This window comes from Gorilla gorilla, chromosome 7 (genome assembly GCF_029281585.2).
Source record: "Gorilla gorilla gorilla isolate KB3781 chromosome 7, NHGRI_mGorGor1-v2.1_pri, whole genome shotgun sequence".
Taxonomy (NCBI): domain Eukaryota; kingdom Metazoa; phylum Chordata; class Mammalia; order Primates; family Hominidae; genus Gorilla; species Gorilla gorilla.
In genome coordinates, this window is record NC_073231.2 from 75,536,966 (window position 1) to 75,552,686 (window position 15,721).

Sequence of the window (15,721 nt, forward strand, 5' to 3'; positions counted from 1 at the left end):
TTGGCCCCAAAGCGCTTGAAATGTCCACTTGCAAATTCCACAAAAAGAGGGTTTCAAATCTGCTCTGTCTAAGGGAAGGCTCAACTCTGTGAGTTGAACACACGCAACCGATAGAAGTTACTGAGAATTCCTCTGTCTAGCATTAGATGAAGAAATCCCGTTTCCAACGAAATCCTCAAAGAGGTCCAAATATCCACTTGCAGACTTTACAAACAGAGTGTTTCCAAACTGTTCTATGAAAAGAAAGGTTAAACTCTGTGAGTGGAACGCACACATCACAAAGCGATTTCTGAGAATGATTCTCTCTTGTTTTTATACGAAGATATTTCCTTTTCTACCGTTGGCCCCAAAGCGCTTGAAATGTCCACTTGCAAATTCCACAAAAAGAGGGTTTCAAATCTGCTCTGTCAAAAGGAATGTTCAACTCTGTGAGTTGAACACACGCAACCCAAAGAAGTTACTGAGAACTCTTCTGTCTAGCATTAGATGAAGAAATCCCGTTTCCAACGAAAACCTCAAAGACGTCCAAATATCCACTTGCAGACTTTACAAACAGACTGTTTCCAAACTGTTCTATGAAAAGAAAGGTTAAACTCTGTGAGAGGAACGCACACATCACAAAGCGGTTTCTGAGAATGATTCTCTCTAGTTTTTTTACGAAGATATTTCCTTTTCTACCGTTGGCCCCAAAGCGCCTGAAATGTCGACTTGCAAATTCCACAAAAAGAGGGTTTCTAATCTGCTCTGTGAAAAGGAAGGTTCAACTCTGTGAGTTGAACACACGCAACCCAAAGAAGTTACTGAGAATTTTTCTGTCTAGCGTTATATGCAGAAATCCCGTTTCCAACGAAATCCTCAAAGAGGTCCAAATATCCACTTGCAGACTTTACAAACAGAGTGTTTCCAAACTGTTCTATGAAAAGAAAGGTTACACTCTGTGATTGGAACGCACACATCACAAAGCGGTTCCTGAGAATGATTCTCTCTAGTTTTTATACGAAGATATTTCCTTTTCTACCGTTGGCCCCAAAGCGCTTGAAATGTCCACTTGCAAATTCCACAAAAAGAGGGTTTCAAATCTGCTCTGACTAAAGGAAGGCTCAACTCTGTGAGTTGAAGACACGCAACCCAAGGAAGTTACTGAGAATTCTTCTGTCTAGCATTAGATGAAGAAATCCCGTTTCCAACGAAATCCTCAAAGAGGTCCAAATATCCACTTGCAGACTTTACAAACAGAGTGTTTCCAAACTATTCTATGAAAAGAAAGGTTACACTCTGTGAGTGGAATGCACACATCACAAAGCGGTTTCTGAGAATGATTCTCTCTAGTTTTTATACTAAGATATTTCCTTTTCTACCGTTGGCCCCAAAGCGCTTGAAATGTCCACTTGCAAATTCCACAAAAAGAGGGTTTCCAATCTGCTCTGTCAAAAGGAAGGTTCAACTCTGTGAGTTGAACACACACAGCCCAAAGAAGTTACTGAGAATTCTTCTGTCTAGCATTAGATGAAGAAATCCCGTTTCCAACGAAATCCTCAAAGAGGTCCAAATATCCACTTGCAGACTTTACAAACAGAGTGTTTCCAAACTGTTCTATGAAAAGAAAGGTTAAACTCTGTGAGAGGAACGCACACATCACAAAGTGGTTTCTGAGAATGATTCTCTCTAGTTTTTATACGAAGATATTTCCTTTTCTTCCGTAGGCCCCAAAGCGCTTGAAATGTCCTCTTGCAAATTCCACAAAGAGAGGGTTTCTAATCTGCTCTGTCAAAAGGAAGGTTCAACTCTGTGAGTTGAACACACGCAACCCAAAGAAGTTACTGAGAATTCTTCTGTCTAGCGTTATATGCAGAAATCCCGTTTCCATCGAAATCCTCAAAGAGGTCCAAATATCCACTTGCAGACTTTACAAACAGAGTGTTTCCAAACTGTTCTATGAAAAGAAAGGTTACACTCTGTGAGTGGAACGCACACATCACAATGCGGTTTCTGAGAATGATTCTCTCTAGTTTTTATACGAAGATATTTCCTTTTCTACAGTTGGCCCCAAAGCGCTTGAAATGTCCACTTGCAAATTCCACAAAAAGAGGGTTTCCAATCTGCTCTGTCAAAAGGAAGGTTCAACTCTGTGAGTTGCACACACGCAACCCAAAGAAGTTACTGAGAATTCTTCTGTCTAGCATTAGATGAAGAAATCCCGTTTCCAAAGAAATCCTCAAAGAGGTCCAAATATCCACTTGCAGACATTACAAACAGAGTGTTTCCAAACTGTTCTATGAAAAGAAAGGTTAAACTCTGTGAGTGGAAAGCACACATCACAAAGTGGTTTCTGAGAATGATTCTCTCTAGTTTTTATACGAAGATATTTCCTTTTCTGCCGTCGGCCCCTAAGCGCTTGAAATGTCCACTTGCAAATTCCACAAAAAGAGGGTTTCTAATCTGCTCTGTCAAAAGGAAGGTTCAACTCTGTGAGTTGAACACATGCAACCCAAAGAAGTTACTGAGAATTCTTCTGTCTAGCATTAGATGAAGAAATCCCGTTTCCAACGAAATCCTCAAAGAGGTCCAAATATCCACTTGCAGACTTTACAAACAGAGTGTTTCCAAACTGTTCTATGAAAAGAACGGTTAAACTCTGTGAGTGGAACGCACACATCACAAAGCGGTTTCTGAGAATGATTCTCTCTAGTTTTTATATGAAGATATTTCCTTTTCTACCGTTGGCCCCAAAGCGCATGAAATGTCCACTTGCAAATTCCACAAAAAGAGAGTTTCAAATCTGCTCTGTCTAAAGGAAGGTTCAACTCTGTGAGTTGAACACACACAACCCAAAGAAGTTACTGAGAATTTTTCTGTCTAGCATTTGATGAAGAAATCCTGTTTCCAACCAAATCCTCAAAGAGGTCCAAATATCCACTTGCAGAGATAACAAACAGAGTGTTTCCAAACTGTTCTATGAAAAGAAAGGTTACACTCTGTGAGTGGAATGCACACATCACAAAGCGGTTTCTGAGAATGATTCTCTCTAGTTTTTATACGAAGATATTTCCTTTTCTACCGTTGGCCCCAAACCTCTTGAAATGTCCACTTGCAAATTCCACAAAAAGAGGGTTTCAAATCTGCTCTGTTTAAGGAAGGCTCAACTCTGTGAGTTGAACACACGCAACCCAAAGAAGTTACTGAGAATTCTTCTGTCTAGCATTAGATGAAGAAATCCCGTTTCCAACGAAATCCTCAAAGAGGTCCAAATATCCACTTGCAGACTTTACAAACAGAGTGTTTCCAAACTGTTCTATGAAAACAAAGGTTACACTGTGTGAGTGGAACGCACACATCACAAAGTGGTTTCTGAGAATGATTCTCTCTAGTTTTTATACGAAGATATTTCCTTTTCTACCGTGGGTGCCAAAGCCCTTGAAATGTCCACTTGCAAATTCTACAAAAAGAGGGTTTCAAATCTGCTCTGTCTAAGGGAAGGCTCAACTCTGTGAGTTGAACACACGCAAACCAAAGAAGTTACTGAGAATTTTTCTGTCTAGCATTAGATGAAGAAATCCCGTTTCCAACGAAATCCTCAAAGAGGTCCAAATATCCACTTGCAGACTTTACAAAGAGAGTGTTTCCAAACTGTTCTATGAAAAGAAAGGTTACACTCTGTGAGTGGAACGCACACATCACAAAGCGGTTTCTGAGAATGATTCTCTCTTGTTTTTATACGAAGATATTTCCTTTTCTACCGTTGGCCCCAAAGCGCTTGAAATGTCCACTTGCAAATTCCACAGAAAGAGGGTTTCCAATCTGCTTTGTCAAAAGGAAGATTCAACTCTGTGAGTTGAACACACGCAACCCAAAGAAGTTACTGAGAATTCTTCTGTCTAGCATTAGATGAAGAAATCCCGTTTCCAACGAAATCCTCAAAGAGGTCCAAATATCCACTTGCAGACTTTACAAACAGAGTGTTTCCAAACTGTTCTATGAAAAGAAAGGTTAAACTCTGTGAGTGGAACGCACACATCACAAAGGGGTTTCTGAGAATGATTCTCTCTAGTTTTTATATGAAGATATTTCCTTTTCTACCGTTGGCCCCAAAGCGCATGAAATGTCCACTTGCAAATTCCACAAAAAGAGAGTTTCAAATCTGCTCTGTCTAAAGGAAGGTTCAACTCTGTGAGTTGAACACACACAACCCAAAGAAGTTACTGAAAATTTTTCTGTCTAGCATTAGATGAAGAAATCCTGTTTCCAACCAAATCCTCAAAGAGGTCCAAATATCCACTTGCAGACTTTACAAACAGAGTGTTTCCAAACTGTTCTATGAAAAGAAAGGTTAAACTCTGTGAGTGGAATGAACACATCACAAAGTGGTTTCTGAGAATGATTCTCTCTAGTTTTTATACCAAGATATTTCCTTTCCTGCCTTTGGCCCAAAAGCGCTTGAAATGTCCACTTGCAAATTCCACAAAAAGAGGGTTTCTAATCTGCTCTGTCTAAAGGAAGGTTCAACTCTGTGAGTTGAACACACACAACCCAAAGAAGTTACTGAGAATTCTTCTGTCTAGCATTAGATGAAGAAATCCCGTTTCCAACGAAATCCTCAAAGAGGTCCAAGTATCCACTTGCAGACTTTGCAAACAGAGTGTTTCCAAACTGTTCTATGAAAAGAAAGGTTAAACTCTGTGAGTGGAACGCACACATCACAAAGTGGTTTCTGGGAATGATTCTCTCTAGTTTTCATACGAAGATATTTCCTTTTCTGCCGTCGGCCCCTAAGCGCTTGAAATGTCCACTTGCAAATTCCACAAAAAGAGGGTTTCTAATCTGCTCTGTCAAAAGGAAGGTTCAACTCTGTGAGTTGAACACATGCAACCCAAAGAAGTTACTGAGAATTCTTCTGTCTAGCATTAGATGAAGAAATCCCGTTTCCAACGAAATCCTCAAAGAGGTCCAAATATCCACTTGCAGACTTTACAAACAGAGTGTTTCCAAACTGTTCTATGAAAAGAAAGGTTAAACTCTGTGAGTGGAACGCACACATCACAAAGCGGTTTCTGAGAATGATTCTCTCTAGTTTTTATATGAAGATATTTCCTTTTCTACCGTTGGCCCCAAAGCGCATGAAATGTCCACTTGCAAATTCCACAAAAAGAGAGTTTCAAATCTGCTCTGTCTAAAGGAAGGTTCAACTCTGTGAGTTGAACACACACAACCCAAAGAAGTTACTGAGAATTTTTCTGTCTAGCATTTGATGAAGAAATCCTGTTTCCAACCAAATCCTCAAAGAGGTCCAAATATCCACTTGCAGAGTTTACAAACAGAGTGTTTCCAAACTGTTCTATGAAAAGAAAGGTTACACTCTGTGAGTGGAATGCACACATCACAAAGCGGTTTCTGAGAATGATTCTCTCTAGTTTTTATACGAAGATATTTCCTTTTCTACCGTTGGCCCCAAACCTCTTGAAATGTCCACTTGCAAATTCCACAAAAAGAGGGTTTCAAATCTGCTCTGTTTAAGGAAGGCTCAACTCTGTGAGTTGAACACACGCAACCCAAAGAAGTTACTGAGAATTCTTCTGTCTAGCATTAGATGAAGAAATCCCGTTTCCAACGAAATCCTCAAAGAGGTCCAAATATCCACTTGCAGACTTTACAAACAGAGTGTTTCCAAACTGTTCTATGAAAACAAAGGTTACACTGTGTGAGTGGAACGCACACATCACAAAGTGGTTTCTGAGAATGATTCTCTCTAGTTTTTATACGAAGATATTTCCTTTTCTACCGTGGGTGCCAAAGCCCTTGAAATGTCCACTTGCAAATTCTACAAAAAGAGGGTTTCAAATCTGCTCTGTCTAAGGGAAGGCTAAACTCTGTGAGTTGAACACACGCAAACCAAAGAAGTTACTGAGAATTTTTCTGTCTAGCATTAGATGAAGAAATCCCGTTTCCAACGAAATCCTCAAAGAGGTCCAAATATCCACTTGCAGACTTTACAAAGAGAGTGTTTCCAAACTGTTCTATGAAAAGAAAGGTTAAACTCTGTGAGTGGAACGCACACATCACAAAGCGGTTTCTGAGAATGATTCTCTCTTGTTTTTATACGAAGATATTTCCTTTTCTACCGTTGGCCCCAAAGCGCTTGAAATGTCCACTTGCAAATTCCACAGAAAGAGGGTTTCCAATCTGCTTTGTCAAAAGGAAGATTCAACTCTGTGAGTTGAACACACGCAACCCAAAGAAGTTACTGAGAATTCTTCTGTCTAGCATTAGATGAAGAAATCCCGTTTCCAACGAAATCCTCAAAGAGGTCCAAATATCCACTTGCAGACTTTACAAACAGAGTGTTTCCAAACTGTTCTATGAAAAGAAAGGTTAAACTCTGTGAGTGGAACGCACACATCACAAAGGGGTTTCTGAGAATGATTCTCTCTAGTTTTTATATGAAGATATTTCCTTTTCTACCGTTGGCCCCAAAGCGCATGAAATGTCCACTTGCAAATTCCACAAAAAGAGAGTTTCAAATCTGCTCTGTCTAAAGGAAGGTTCAACTCTGTGAGTTGAACACACACAACCCAAAGAAGTTACTGAAAATTTTTCTGTCTAGCATTAGATGAAGAAATCCTGTTTCCAACAAAATCCTCAAAGAGGTCCAAATATCCACTTGCAGACTTTACAAACAGAGTGTTTCCAAACTGTTCTATGAAAAGAAAGGTTAAACTCTGTGAGTGGAATGAACACATCACAAAGTGGTTTCTGAGAATGATTCTCTCTAGTTTTTATACCAAGATATTTCCTTTTCTACTGTGGGCGCCAAAGCGCTTGAAATGTCCACTTGCAAATTCCACAAAAAGAGGGTTTCAAATCTGCTCTGTCTAAAGGAAGGTTCAACTCTGTGAGTTGAACACACGCAACCCAAAGAAGTTACTGAGAATTCTTCTGTCTAGCATTAGATGAAGAAATCCCGTTTCCAACGAAATCCTCAAAGAGGTCCAAATATCCACTTGCAGACTTTACAAACAGACTGTTTCCAAACTGTTCTATGAAAAGAAAGGTTACCCTCTGTGAGTGGATCGCACACATCACAAAGCGGTTTCTGAGAATGATTCTCTCTAGTTTTTATACGAAGATATTTCCTTTTCTACCGTTGGCCCCAAAGCGCTTGAAATGTCCTCTTGCAAATTCCACAAAAAGAGGGTTTCCAATCTGCTCTGTCAAAAGGAAGGTTCAACTCTGTGAGTTGAACACACGCAACCCAAAGAAGTTACTGAGAATTCTTCTGTCTAGTATTAGATGAAGAAATCCCGTTTCCAACGAAATCCTCAAAGAGGTCCAAATATCCACTTGCAGACTTTACAAACAGAGTGTTTCCAAACTGTTCTATGAAAAGAAAGGTTACACTCTGTGATTGGAACGCACACATAACAAAGCGGTTCCTGAGAATGATTCTCTCTAGTTTTTATACGAAGATATTTCCTTTTCTACCGTTGGCCCCAAAGCGCTTGAAATGTCCACTTGCAAATTCCACAAAAAGAGGGTTTCAAATCTGCTCTGACTAAAGGAAGGCTCAACTCTGTGAGTTGAAGACACGCAACCCAAGGAAGTTACTGAGAATTCTTCTGTCTAGCATCAGATGAAGAAATCCCGTTTCCAACGAAATCCTCAAAGAGGTCCAAATATCCACTTGCAGACTTTACAAACAGAGTGTTTCCAAACTATTCTATGAAAAGAAAGGTTACACTCTGTGAGTGGAATGCACACATCACAAAGCGGTTTCTGAGAATGATTCTCTCTAGTTTTTATACGAAGATATTTCCTTTTCTACCGTTGGCCCCAAAGCGCTTGAAATGTCGACTTGCAAATTCCACAAAAAGAGGGTTTCCAATCTGCTCTGTCAAAAGGAAGGTTCAACTCTGTGAGTTGAACACACACAGCCCAAAGAAGTTACTGAGAATTCTTCTGTCTAGCATTAGATGAGGAAATCCCGTTTCCAACGAAATCCTCAAAGAGGTCCAAATATCCACTTGCAGACTTTACAAACAGAGTGTTTCCAAACTGTTCTATGAAAAGAAAGGTTAAACTCTGTGAGAGGAACGCACACATCACAAAGTGGTTTCTGAGAATGATTCTCTCTAGTTTTTATACGAAGATATTTCCTTTTCTTCCGTAGGCCCCAAAGCACTTGAAATGTCCTCTTGCAAATTCCACAAAGAGAGGGTTTCTAATCTGCTCTGTCAAAAGGAAGGTTCAACTCTGTGAGTTGAACACACGCAACCCAAAGAAGTTACTGAGAATTCTTCTATCTAGCGTTATATGCAGAAATCCCGTTTCCATCGAAATCCTCAAAGAGGTCCAAATATCCACTTGCAGACTTTACAAACAGAGTGTTTCCAAACTGTTCTATGAAAAGAAAGGTTACACTCTGTGAGTGGAACGCACACATCACAAAGTGGTTTCTGAGAATGATTCTCTCTAGTTTTTATACGAAGATATTTCCTTTTCTACCGTTGTCCCCGAAGCGCTTGAAATGTCCACTTGCAAATTCCACAAAAAGAGGGTTTCAAATCTGCTCTGTCTAAAGGAAGGTTCAACTCTGTGAGTTGAACACACACAACCCAAAGAAGTTACTGAGAATTTTTCTGTCTAGCATTAGATGAAGAAATCCTGTATCCAACCAAATCCTCAAAGAGGTCCAAATATCAGCTTGCAGACTTTACAAACAGAGTGTTTCCAAACTGTTCTATGAAAAGAAAGGTTAAACTCTGTGAGTGGAACGCACACATCACAAAGTGGTTTCTGAGAATGATTCTCTCTAGTTTTTATACGAAGATATTTCCTTTTCTACCGTGGGCGCCAAAGCGCTTGAAATGTCCACTTGCAAATTCCAGAAAAAGAGGGTTTCAAATCTGCTCTGACTAAAGGAAGGTTCAACTCTGTGAGTTGAACACACGCAAACCAAAGAAGTTACTGAGAATTCTTCTGTCTAGCATTAGATGAAGAAATCCCGTTTCCAACGAAATCCTCAAAGAGGTCCAAATATCCACTTGCAGACTTTACAAACAGACTGTTTCCAAACTGTTCTATGAAAAGAAAGGTTACACTCTGTGAGTGGATCGCACACATCACAAAGCGGTTTCTGAGAATGATTCTCTCTAGTTTTTATACGAAGATATTTCCTTTTCTACCGTTGGCCCCAAAGCGCTTGAAATGTCCTCTTGCAAATTCCACAAAAAGAGGGTTTCCAATCTGCTCTGTCAAAAGGAAGGTTCAACTCTGTGAGTTGAACACACGCAACCCAAAGAAGTTACTGAGAATTCTTCTGTCTAGCATTAGATGAAGAAATCCCGTTTCCAACGAAATCCTCATAGAGGTCCAAATATCCACTTGCAGACGTTACAAACAGAGTGTTTCCAAACTGTTCTATGAAAAGAAAGGTTAAACTCTGTGAGTGGAACGCACACATCACAAAGTGGTTTCTGGCAATGATTCTCTCTCGTTTTTATACGAAGATATTTCCTTTTCTACCGTGGGCGCCAAAGCGCTTGAAATATCCACCTGCAAATTCCACAAAAAGAGGGTTTCAAATCTGCTCTGAATAAAGGAAGGCTCAACTCTGTGAGTTGAAGACACGCAACCCAAGGTAGTTACTGAGAATTCTTCTGTCTAGCATCAGATGAAGAAATCCCGTTTCCAACGAAATCCTCAAAGAGGTCCAAATATCCACTTGCAGACTTTACAAACAGAGTGTTTCCAAACTGTTCTATGAAAAGAAAGGTTACACTCTGTGAGTGGAATGCACACATCACAAAGCGGTTTCTGAGAATGATTCTCTCTAGTTTTTATACGAAGATATTTCCTTTTCTACCGTTGGCCCCAAAGCGCTTGAAATGTCCACTTGCAAATTCCACAAAAAGAGGGTTTCCAATCTGCTCTGTCAAAAGGAAGGTTCAACTCTGTGAGTTGAACACACACAGCCCAAAGAAGTTACTGAGAATTCTTCTGTCTAGCATTAGATGAAGAAATCCCGTTTCCAACGAAATCCTCAAAGAGGTCCAAATATCCACTTGCAGACTTTACAAACAGAGTGTTTCCAAACTGTTCTATGAAAAGAAAGGTTAAACTCTGTGAGTGGAACGCACACATCACAAAGCGGTTTCTGAGAATGATTCTCTCTTGTTTTTATACGAAGATATTTCCTTTTCTACCGTTGGCCCCAAAGCGCTTGAAATGTCCACTTGCAAATTCCACAAAAAGAGGGTTTCCAATCTGCTCTGTCAAAAGGAAGATTCAACTCTGTGAGTTGAACACACGCAACCCAAAGAAGTTACTGAGAATTCTTCTGTCTAGCATTAGATGAAGAAATCCCGTTTCCAACGAAAACCTCAAAGACGTCCAAATATCCCCTTGCAGACTTTACAAACAGACTGTTTCCAAACTGTTCTATGAAAAGAAAGTTTAAACTCTGTGAGAGGAATGCACACATCACAAAGCGGTTTCTGAGAATGATTCTCTCTAGTTTTTATACGAAGATATTTCCTATTCCACCGTTGGCCCCAAAGCGCTTGAAATGTCCACTTGCAAATTCCACAAAAGGAGTGTTTCAAATCTGCTCTGTCAAAAGGAAGGTTCAACTCTGTGAGTTGAACAAACGCAACCCAAAGAAGTTACTGAGAATTCTTCTGTCTAGCATTAGATGAAGAAATCCCGTTTCCAACGAAATCCTCAAAGAGGTCCAAATATCCACTTGCAGACTTTACAAACAGAGTGTTTCCAAACTGTTCTATGAAAAGAAAGGTTACACTCTGTGAGTGGAACGCACACATCACAAAGCGGTTTCTGAGAATGATTCTCTCTAGTTTTAATACGAAGATATTTCCTTTTCTACCGTTGGCCCCAAACCTCTTGAAATGTCCACTTGCAAATTCCACAAAAAGAGGGTTTCAAATCTGCTCGGTCTAAAGGAAGGCTCAACTCTGTGAGTTGAACACACGCAACCCAAAGAAGTTACTGAGAATTCTTCTGTCTAGCATTAGATGAAGAAATCCCGTTTCCAAAGAAATCCTCAAAGAGGTCCAAATATCCACTTGCAGACTTTACAAACAGACTGTTTCCAAACTGTTCTATGAAAAGAAAGGTTACACTCTGTGAGTGGAACGCACACATCACAAAGTGGTTTCTGAGAATGATTCTCTCTAGTTTTTATACGAAGATATTTCCTTTTCTACCGTTGGCCCCAAAGCGCTTGAAATGTCCACTTGCAAATTCCACAAAAAGAGGGTTTCCAATCTGCTCTGTCAAAAGGAAGGTTCAACTCTGTGAGTTGAACACACGCAACCCACAGAAGTTACTGAGAATTCTTCTGTCTAGCTTTAGATGAAGAAATCCCGTTTCCAACGAAATCCTCAAAGAGGTCCAAATATCAACTTGCAGACTTTACAAACAGAGTGTTTCCAAACTGTTCTATGAAAAGAAAGGTTAAACTCCGTGAGTGGAACGAACACATCACAAAGTGGTTTCTGAGAATGATTCTCTCTAGTTTTTATACGAAGATATTTCCTTTTCTACCGTTGTCCCCGAAGCGCTTGAAATGTCCACTTGCAAATTCCACAAAAAGAGGGTTTCAAATCTGCTCTGTCTAAAGGAAGGTTCAACTCTGTGAGTTGAACACACACAACCCAAAGAAGTTACTGAGAATTTTTCTGTCTAGAATTAGATGAAGAAATCCTGTATCCAACCAAATCCTCAAAGAGGTCCAAATATCAACTTGCAGACTTTACAAACAGAGTGTTTCCAAACTGTTCTATGAAAAGAAAGGTTAAACTCTGTGAGTGGAACGCACACATCACAAAGTGGTTTCTGAGAATGATTCTCTCTAGTTTCTATACGAAGATATTTCATTTTCTACCGTTGGCCCCAAAGCGCTTGAAATGTCCTCTTGCAAATTCCACAAAAAGAGGGTTTCCAATCTGCTCTGTCAAAAGGAAGGTTCAACTCTGTGAGTTGAACACACGCAACCCAAAGAAGTTACTGAGAATTCTTCTGTCTAGCATTAGATGAAGAAATCCCGTTTCCAACGAAATCCTCATAGAGGTCCAAATATCCACTTGCAGACGTTACAAACAGAGTGTTTCCAAACTGTTCTATGAAAAGAAAGGTTAAACTCTGTGAGTGGAACGCACACATCACAAAGTGGTTTCTGGGAATGATTCTCTCTAGTTTTTATACGAAGATATTTCCTTTTCTACCGTGGGCGCCAAAGCGCTTGAAATATCCACCTGCAAATTCCACAAAAAGAGGGTTTCAAATCTGCTCTGTCTAAAGGAAGGTTCAACTCTGTGAGTTGAACACACGCAACCCAAAGAAGTTACTGAGAATTCTTCTGTCTAGCATTAGATGAAGAAATCCCGTTTCCAATGAAATCCTCAAAGAGGTCCAAATATCCACTTGCAGACTTTACAAACAGAGTGTTTCCAAACTGTTCTATGAAAAGAAAGGTTAAACTCTGTGAGAGGAACGCACACATCACAAAGCGGTTTCTGAGAATGATTCTCTCTAGTTTTTATACGAAGATATTTCCTTTTTTACCGTTGGCCCCAAAGCGCCTGAAATGTCGACTTGCAAATTCCACAAAAAGAGGGTTTCTAATCTGCTCTGTCAAAAGGAAGGTTCAACTCTGTGAGTTGAACACACGCAACCCAAAGAAGTTACTGAGAATTTTTCTGTCTAGCGTTATATACAGAAATACCGTTTCCAACGAAATCCTCAAAGAGGTCCAAATATCCACTTGCAGACTTTACAAACAGATTGTTTCCAAACTGTTCTATGAAAAGAAAGGTTACACTCTGTGAGTGGAATGCACACATCACAAAGCGGTTTCTGAGAATGATTCTCTCTAGTTTTTATACGAACATATTTCCTTTTCTACCGTTGGCCCCAAAGCGCTTGAAATGTCCACTTGCAAATTCCACAAAAAGAGGGTTTCCAATCTGCTCTGTCAAAAGGAAGGTTCAACTCTGTGAGTTGAACACACACAGCCCAAAGAAGTTACTGAGAATTCTTCTGTCTAGCATTAGATGAAGAAATCCCGTTTCCAACGAAGTCCTCAAGGAGGTCCAAATATCCACTTGCAGACTTTACAAACAGAGTGTTTCCAAACTGTTCTATGAAAAGAAAGGTTAAACTCTGTGAGAGGAACGCTCACATCACAAAGTGGTTTCTGAGAATGATTCTCTCTAGTTTTTATACGAAGATATTTCCTTTTCTTCCGTAGGCCCCAAAGCGCTTGAAATGTCCTCTTGCAAATTCCACAAAGAGAGGGTTTCTAATCTGCTCTGTCAAAAGGAAGGTTCAACTCTGTGAGTTGAACACAGGCAACCCAAAGAAGTTACTGAGAATTCTTCTGTCTAGCGTTATATGCAGAAATCCCGTTTCCATCGAAATCCTCAGAGAGGTCCAAATATCCACTTGCAGACTTTACAAACAGAGTGTTTCCAAACTGTTCTATGAAAAGAAAGGTTACACTCTGTGAGTGGAACGCACACATCACAAAGTGGTTTCTGAGAATGATTCTCTCTAGTTTTTATACGAAGATATTACCTTTTCTGCCGTCGACTCCTAAGCGCTTGAAATGTCCACTTGCAAATTCCACAAAAAGAGGGTTTCCAATCTGCTCTGTCAAAAGGAAGGTTCAACTCTGTGAGTTGAACACACGCAACCCGAAGAAGTTACTGAGAATTCTTCTGTCTAGCATTAGATGAAGAAATCCCGTTTCCAACGAAATTCTCAAAGAGGTCCAAATATCCACTTGCAGACTTTACAAACAGAGTGTTTCCAAACTGTTCTATGAAAAGAAAGGTTAAACTCTGTGAGTGGAACGCACACATCACAAAGCGGTTTCTGAGAATGATTCTCTCTAGTTTTTATATGAAGATATTTCCTTTTCTACCGTTGGCCCCAAAGCGCATGAAATGTCCACTTGCAAATTCCACAAAAAGAGAGTTTCAAATCTGCTCTGTCTAAAGGAAGGTTCAACTCTGTGAGTTGAACACACACAACCCAAAGAAGTTACTGAGAATTTTTCTGTCTAGCATTAGATGAAGAAATCCTGTTTCCAACCAAATCCTCAAAGAGGTCCAAATATCCACTTGCAGAGTTTACAAACAGAGTGTTTCCAAACTGTTCTATGAAAAGAAAGGTTACACTCTGTGAGTGGAATGCACACATCACAAAGCGGTTTCTGAGAATGATTCTCTCTAGTTTTTATACGAAGATATTTCCTTTTCTACCGTTGGCCCCAAACCTCTTGAAATGTCCACTTGCAAATTCCACAAAAAGAGGGTTTCAAATCTGCTCTGTTTAAGGAAGGCTCAACTCTGTGAGTTGAACACATGCAACCCAAAGAAGTTACTGAGAATTCTTCTGTCTAGCATTAGATGAAGAAATCCCGTTTCCAACGAAATCCTCAAAGAGGTCCAAATATCCACTTGCAGACTTTACAAACAGAGTGTTTCCAAACTGTTCTATGAAAACAAAGGTTACACTCTGTGAGTGGAACGCACACATCACAAAGTGGTTTCTGAGAATGATTCTCTCTAGTTTTTATACGAAGATATTTCCTTTTCTACCGTGGGTGCCAAAGCCCTTGAAATGTCCACTTGCAAATTCTACAAAAAGAGGGTTTCAAATCTGCTCTGTTTAAGGAAGGCTCAACTTTGTGAGTTGAACACACGCAAACCAAAGAAGTTACTGAGAATTTTTCTGTCTAGCATTAGATGAAGAAATCCCGTTTCCAACGAAATCCTCAAAGAGGTCCAAATATCCACTTGCAGACTTTACAAAGAGAGTGTTTCCAAACTGTTCTATGAAAAGAAAGGTTAAACTCTGTGAGTGGAACGCACACATCACAAAGCGGTTTCTGAGAATGATTCTCTCTTGTTTTTATACGAAGATATTTCCTTTTCTACCGTTGGCCCCAAAGCGCTTGAAATGTCCACTTGCAAATTCCACAAAAAGAGGGTTTCCAATCTGCTCTCTCAAAAGGAAGATTCAACTCTGTGAGTTGAACACACGCAACCCAAAGAAGTTACTGAGAATTCTTCTGTCTAGCATTAGATGAAGAAATCCCGTTTCCAACGAAATCCTCAAAGACGTCCAAATATCCACTTGCAGACTTTACAAACAGACTGTTTCCAAACTGTTCTATGAAAAGAAAGGTTAAACTCTGTGAGAGGAACGCACACATCACAAAGCGGTTTATGAGAATGATTCTCTCTAGTTTTTATACGAAGATATTTCCTTTTCTACCATTGGCCCCAAAGCGCCTGAAATGTCGACTTGCAAATTCCACAAAAAGAGGGTTTCAAATCTGCTCTGTCAAAAGGAAGGTTCAACTCTGTGAGTTGAACACACGCAGCCCAAAGAAGTTACTGAGAATTCTTCTGTCTAGCATTAGATGAAGAAATCCCGTTTCCAACGAAATCCTCAAAGAGGTCCAAATATCCACTTGCAGACTTTACAAACAGAGTGTTTCCAAACTGTTCTATGAAAAGAAAGGTTAAACTCTGTGAGAGGAACGCACACATCACAAAGTGGTTTCTGAGAATGATTCTCTCTAGTTTTTATACGAAGATATTTCCTTTTCTACCGTCGGCCCCAAAGCGCTGGAAATGTCCACTTGCAAATTCCACAAAAAGAGGGTTTCCAATCTGCTCTGTCAAAAGGAAGGTTCAAC